The sequence below is a fragment of the Elephantulus edwardii genome, unplaced genomic scaffold (assembly GCF_000299155.1).
Source record: "Elephantulus edwardii isolate Elephantulus edwardi_28Jun2011 unplaced genomic scaffold, EleEdw1.0 scaffold00385, whole genome shotgun sequence".
Classification (NCBI taxonomy): Eukaryota; Metazoa; Chordata; class Mammalia; order Macroscelidea; family Macroscelididae; genus Elephantulus; species Elephantulus edwardii.
The window spans coordinates 314,503-322,019 of record NW_006400135.1 but is presented as its reverse complement, the minus strand read 5'-3'; the positions used below and the strand labels follow the sequence as shown (position 1 = coordinate 322,019).

Sequence of the window (7,517 nt, the reverse complement as noted above, 5' to 3'; positions counted from 1 at the left end):
TGCATAACAAGTGATTGCAAAGACCATAGCCTGTATCAGACACACCTTAGACTCCAGAGAGACACCATTGCTCTTCAGTATTTTAGAGAGGTCCCTAAGAGCAGACTTTCCCATTACAATACTTTTTTTTTTTATTTCCTGGCTACTGGGGCCAAGAGTGTTGTCTGTGGAGCCAAGTTAACTAAAGTTATTAACAATGTCAATCTCTTCACCATCCATCCTGATGCTGCCAATTGGTCCAGTGGTGAGAATCTTTGTCTTCTTGACATTGAGCCTCAATCCATTAGAGGACATAAAATTATCTCATTTCTATCTCACTTTCAATTTTGGTGAGAAAGCAGCAGTACTCTGAAACAGCAGGAAATCATATGGCCCTTTGTTTATGTCCTTGTACCTGAAAAACAAAAAGAAAATATATTCCACAGTTGTTGTCTTTGTTGTTAGGTGTAGGTGTTGTGGAGTTGAATACAACTCACAGTGACTCTGTGAAGAACAAATCTAAACCTTGTCCTAACCTGTGTCATCCTCACTATCTCTGATATACTTGAACCTATTGTTGTAGGTATAGTATCAATCCATCTCACTGAGGGTTTTCTCTGTTACACTGACCACTTGCTTTTCTATGCCATTCTGTCCCTCCGAATAATATTGCCAAAACATGTGAGAGAAAACATCACCATATTTGTCTCCAAGGAGCACCCTAATTAAACTGCTCTATGATGAATTTGTTCTTCTGTTAGTCCAATGGATATTCTTTACTATTCTCTAACACTACAACTCAAAAGCGTTGACTTTTCTTTTACCGTCCTCAATCATTGCCGATCTCTCAGATGCATAACAAGCAATTGAAAGACTGTAGCTTGAATCAGATGTACTTTGGCATTTAACCTAACATCACTACTCCTTAATATCTAGGAGAGGTCCTTGACAGCAGATTCATCCCTCTTTTGATTTCTTGACTGCTGGTGCCAAAGGCTGAATAGTTTAGGAAGTTCAAAACTGTTCACAAAGGAACTCAAATATAATTACACCTGTGATATAGCCCCATATAAAATTGTTCCTAGACAAATGCTGTGTGACTAGCACCTGTCCTAACAAGATATAACAAAAATGGGCTTCTATAAATAATATAAATATCAAATAAAATTTAAAAATATTGTGTAATTTTTATATACATATGATATATAGTAAAAGCAAAATAAATATTTAGCCATGAAATGTAGCAGAAAATATCCTGATAACAAACGGGAAACACTGTTCATAAAAATACAACCAATGTTGACTGACTTTTTGCAAACTAAAGCTGTGTACAATCTCAGTCTCTTCACCATCCATCCTGATGCTGCCAATTGGTCCAGTGGTGAGAATCTTTGTCTTCTTGACATTGAGCCTCAATCCATATTAGAGGCTGCAGTCCTTGACACTCTGCAGCAAGTGCTTCAGGTCCTCTTCATTTTCAGCAAGCAGGGTTGTGTCATCTGCATAACGCAGGTTGTTGATAAATCGTCCACCAATCTTGACCCCACATTTCTCCTCATAGAGCCCAGCCTCCCGGATAATCTGTTCTGCATATAGGTTGAAAAGGTATGGAGATAGGATGCATCCCTGGTGTACGCCCTTCCCAATTTTGACCAATGCAGTGTTCCCTTGCTCTTTTCTGTTGACTACCTCCTGGTCCAAGTATAGGTTTAGCATTAGAACGATCAAGTGTTCTGGGATTTCCATTCCTCTCAGAATTAGCCACAGTTTTTTATGATCCACACAGTCAAATGCCTTTTCGTAGTTTGGTTTGGTTTTTTTTCAATGTCTTTGCATAGGCAATAAATACAGAAAAACAATTTTTTTTTTATATTCTGTGTTTTCAACCAGGATCCAATCTACTTCAACAATGATATCCCTGGTGCCATGGCCTCTTCCAAACACAGCTCGAACTCTGGCAGTTCCTTGTAAATGTACCATTTCAGTAATTTTTGTATGCTCTTCAGAAATATTTTACTTGCATGTACTATTTACTAATGATACTGTTCAATAATTTCCACATTCTATTGGGTCATATTCTATCAGAGGATTGTATTCTCTCTCCACACCTATTCAGTCTGTATGCTGAGCAGATTATTCAAGAGTCTGTATGAAGAAGAGGGAGACAAATCAATAACCCACGTTACACAGTTGACCGAACCTTGCTTTCTGAAGGTGGGAAGGATTTAATGCACTTGTTGCAGAAGATCAAGGAATACAGTCTATAATATGGATTGCATCTTATTGTCAAGAAAACAATGTTTCTTACAATTGTACCGTCAAAAAATATCATGACAGATGAAGAAAAGATTGAAACTGTTAAAGACTTCATCTTACTTGGATTAGTAAATACCACTCTTGGTCCCAGCTGTCAGTAAATCAGGAGACAAAGTGCACTAGGAAAGTCTACAGTTAGGGACTTTTCCAAATTATTGAGGAGTAATGATGTCATTTTGAGGACTAAGGTGCATCTGCTTCAGGCCATGGTCTTTCTGATCACTTGTTGTGCATCTGAAACCCTATGAACAATAGATCAGAGCCTTGACCTATCCTGTGCCATCCTCACACTGCTTGACCCACAAGAGTCCATTGTGGTAGTGACCACATAAATCCTCCTGGTCGAGGGTCTTTCTCTCCTTAGCTGACCTTCCATCCTTCTCCAAGAAATAGCCCTTCCTAGAAATATGCTTGAAGTATGTGAGGTGAAGTCTCATCATTTTTGTCTCCAAAGAGCACTCTATCTGCAACCTCTCCAAGACATCTTTTTGGTTGCTTTTTGTTCGCTCTTTTGGGCATCCATGGGATGTTCAGTGCTCTTCTCCAACACCATGGTTCAAAGGCATCAATTATTTCTCTGTCATCTTTATTCACTGTCCAGCTCTCAGATGCATAGCAAAGGATCAGAAGGATTATGAACTTAATCAGATGCACCTTAGTCCTCAAGCTGGCATCATTACTCCTCAATAATTTGTAAAGACCTCTAACTGCAGGCTTCCCAGTGCATTGCATGTCCTCATTTCTCATCTGCTGTGCAGACATTAAAATTATAAGGTTGAAAAACTATAATGAACTACTAGAAGTTTTGGCAGTTCTATGGTAAAATTCTCAACTCATACAAAAGAAGTGGTTCTATTCCCAGACAATACACAGCACTGCACACCCTCTGTCAGTCTGTCACTGACGTGTTTTACTTTGCTATGAAGATGAACAAGTTTCAGTGAAGTTTCCAAAGCAGCATGAATGATTAATAAAGGTTGGAAATCAGCTTTAGAAAAATAGCTTATGACTATCTCATGGATCATTGATTTGAACTGAAGCTGATCTTAATTACTATCTGAACTTTGCAATTTTTTAGTCTCATTTTAAGTCTTGATACATCAGCTAATGAACATTCTGAAAGTTTCATTCCAACTGTGTTTTAAGATACATTTTGTTTGCGAATTCAGCTGTTGCTCATTGCTTCCTCAAAGTGAAGACATATTTTGAGTGCCTTCCACCCTGAAGAGTTTGGTTCACCTTCCTGCATTATATCAGACAAAGTTTCACTGCTATTTATGTGGCATTTACTGAATATTTTTAAATTTTTTTTTTAGATCAATAAGTACCTCTTCCTGCTCTATTTAGTCTGGAAGCTTCTCTAAAACTTAATTTCCATTGGTGATTTTGCTGTTAATTTAAATACTAATAACATAATTACCAAAACTACTGTAGCATGTAATTCACCATAATACAACAGAATGACTAATGAGTGGTATACATTATTACAGTGCATAAATACACCTTTAAATATCAAATATAAAAATATAAGTAATTATGATATATAACGTATATAATTCACAGCATGGGATATAATTGTAAAATACATTTTCATGTCTTCAATGAGTGTTTTTCTTAATTGGGGGAGCTGCTGTAAATATCCCTAAACATCTGCCATAAACTTTGTATATTTTACAAAGAAATAGAATAGCTTATTTTGAAATTCACTAGCTGTTTTGTGTTTTGCTTTGTTTTTTTCTTGTCGAATGGAAGGCAGAGTATGATGTAAATATGATGGATGTCTGCTTGGTCTTTCAAAATGCTTGTGGAAAATGTCACACATACATAATTCTTTAGTGTTACTTCTGTGGTTTCCTTTTATTCTTAATGTAGTTGCCCTTTTAATCTCCCTAGCCCTCAATGACTTGCGTGTGTGTGTGTGTGTGTGTTTGTGTGTGTGTGTGTAAATGCTGCTTCTATTTAGGATATGTACATCCTTTGTCTTGTATAATCTTTCATAGTCAAGTTTGGAATTGTGAACCTATAGTTGGAATTCTAAACCTGTGTTTTCATGGGTCAGTATAAATTAAACCAAGCATTTTCCTTTTGAACTGAATCTAGAACTGTTATATAGCAGAATGCTTAACATGCAAAATAAAATGAATTAGCAAAGTTAAATAATTGCCTATTTTAAAACTAGGGACTTCTGGTAGCATAGTGGTAAAGGATTACACTGCCTATTAAAAGCACACAATTCAAATCCATCAAGCAGCTCTGTGAGAGATTGATGGACAATCTCCTCCCATGCAAATCATAGTCTCTGAAAACTCACTGCAGGTCCTTTTCACTCAATGGTGCACACCATCATCAACAACAATGTAAAAACAGTGTGGCTAATATGGATGCAGTGGAATAGCTACCACTGCCTCCACAAGAAAGAACAATCTTCATCTAGAACATTCAAAACATAACACCAATTCCTGTAAGGCCTGGTATGACTGTATGCTCTCAGTATCATGTTCTGTCAATTCTAACACAACCTGAAGTCTGCCTAAAGACAATAATTGCTTTCTTACTTGGTCCTCTCACTCTTTGTCATGGACACACAGAACACAACCTATACTCATTATTATTGGGCTTATTAGTGAAACAAACTGGTTATAATTGGAGTAAGGAACAGAACGCAATTCTTCAATCAGGACAGTTTCTCAGGTGTGTTCATAGGCCTTCTGACCTTCAGCCTTGTAGCTCTTAGATAACATAAAGTGCTCCTAGCTTTGCAAATTACTGTGCTTGTCTTTCTTCTCTCATTCAATCTTCTCACAAGTTAGGTAAAGTTCCTTGGCTCAGGATACATGGGGAAGCAATTCCAGTTTAGCTCTGTCTCATGTGGGTCTCTAGTTCTCCATCACCTTTGCTAGTGCTTCTGCTGTTGCCTTGATCTAGGTTTAAGTCTGATTTGTGCAGGAATCTCTGGTCTAATTAGATGGGGACTGCACTGTTCTTTTTTTTTTCCTGATAATGAGATCCCAAGTTTTGCCTCAAAATATGCTCAATTTAAACTTGAAAATGTGCAAGACTGAACAATACCTCTTTAGTAGTCCTTGTTTGCATTCCAGTAACCAATTATTATTAACATTATTTGATTGCTTGTTTGATCAATTTAAGACTGCAAAAGTTTGTAGAAATCTTCAATTTCCCCCTCTTTGGCTTTAGTTGCTAATACATATATTTTAATAATAGTAGGATTAACAGGTCTTGCTTGAATGTTCATGGATTATATCCTGTCACTCACAGCCTTGTACTAAAGGATAGATCTTCAAATGGTCTTTATAACTATGAATACAATGCCATTCTTCAATTTTTCATTTCTAGAATATTATTGTCTGATTTAAAGTAACAAATGTCAATCCATTTCAGCTTATTAATGCTTATTATGTCAATCTTTATATATTTAATGTCAAGTTTTACAATATCCAGTTTCCTACCTCACATTTCATATGTTCCATGTTCTAATTATTACTGAATGGTTCCAACTGTTTTTCATCATTCTTAGTGTCTTCCAAACTGATGGCTCTATCTCCAGTGCTATAATTTACTGTGTACTTTATTGTTCATAGAGATTTTGAAGACCTGTTATTTCCAAAATCTTGCCAAACCTTCTTCCTAGTCTGTTTGAATATGGGAGCCCTGCTGTAGTACAGCATCTGACAGAAGAGTGCTGTAACCATAAGACCAGACAATAAATAAACAATATTCATTTCTAAGAGATTAAAAGTAATACTATTCAACCTGAAGCTGGCCAACAACACGACCGGTAAAAGCCACGGTCATCTCTGCGGTCTCGGTCCAGAGTGCCAGCAGCACCATCATCAAAGCCGCCAACGCCATCCAGCAGCAGACGGTCGTGGTGCCAGCCTCCAGTCTGGCCAACGCCAAACTCGTGCCAAAGACCGTGCACCTTGCCAACCTTAACCTCCTGCCTCAGGGTGCCCAGGCCACCTCCGAACTCCGCCAAGTGCTCACCAAACCTCAGCAGCAGATCAAGCAGGCAATAATCAACGCAGCCGCCTCGCAGCCGCCCAAGAAGGTGTCTCGGGTCCAGGTGGTGTCCTCGCTGCAGAGCTCCGTGGTCGAGGCGTTCAACAAGGTGCTGAACAGCGTCAATCCAGTCCCAGTTTACATCCCCAACCTCAGCCCCCCGGCCAGCGCGGGCATCACGCTGCCCACGCCCAGCTACAAGTGCTTGGAGTGCGGCGACTCCTTCGCCCTGGAGAAGAGCCTCAGCCAGCACTACGACCAGTGCAGCATTCGCATCGAGGTCACGTGCAACCACTGCATCAAGAACCTGGGCCACAAGGAGAAGGGCGTGGTGATGCAGTGCTCCCACCTCATCCTCAAGCCGGTCCCCGCGGACCAGATGATCGCCTCCCCCACGAGCAACACCCCGGCAGTGGCCATGTCCTCCTCCTCCTCCTCCTCCTCCTCCTCCTCGGCGGCTCTGCCGAGCTTGGCCGGCGCTGGCACGCACACGGTGGCCAAAATCCAGTCCGGCCTCATGGGGACAGTCATTTCGGCTCCTTCCAGCACACCCATTGTCCCGGCCATGCCTCTCGACGAAGACCCCTCCAAGCTCTGCAGGCACAGTCTCAAGTGTCTGGAGTGCAACGAGGTCTTCCAGGACAAGACGTCGCTCGACACCCACTTCCAGCAGGCCACAGACACCAGTGGACAAAAGACCCGCACAGTCTGCCAGATACTGCTTCCTAACCAGTGCAGCTTCGCGTCACATCAGAGGATCCATCAGCACAAGTCTCCCTATACCTGCCCCGAGTGCGGGGCCATCTGCCGGTCTGTGCACTTCCAGATCCACGTCCCCAAGAACTGTCTGCACTACACACGGAGAGTTGGTTTTCGATGTGTGCACTGCAATGTCGTGTACTCGTACGTGGCTGCCCTGAAGTCTCACATCCAAGGCTCTCACTGTGAAGTCTTCTACAAGTGTCCTATTTGTCCAGTGGCCAAGTACACATTCCCATGCCTACACACAGCATCCCGGCATTAAGATAGGAGAACCAAAAGTAATCTGTAAGTGTTCCATGTGCGACACTGTGTTTACCCTGCAAACCTTGCTGTATCGCCACTTTGACCAGCACATCGAAAACCAGAAGGTGTCCGTTTTCAAGTGTCCAGACTGTTCTCTCTTGTATGCACAGAAGCAGCTCATGATGGACCATATCAAG

At 40.7% G+C, this 7,517-nt stretch overlaps 1 pseudogene; it reads left to right on the top strand.

Annotated features, from left to right (window-relative positions):
- The window catches only part of LOC102874577, a 47,527-nt pseudogene that overhangs the window by 27,757 nt on the left and 12,253 nt on the right, over positions 1–7,517 (top strand).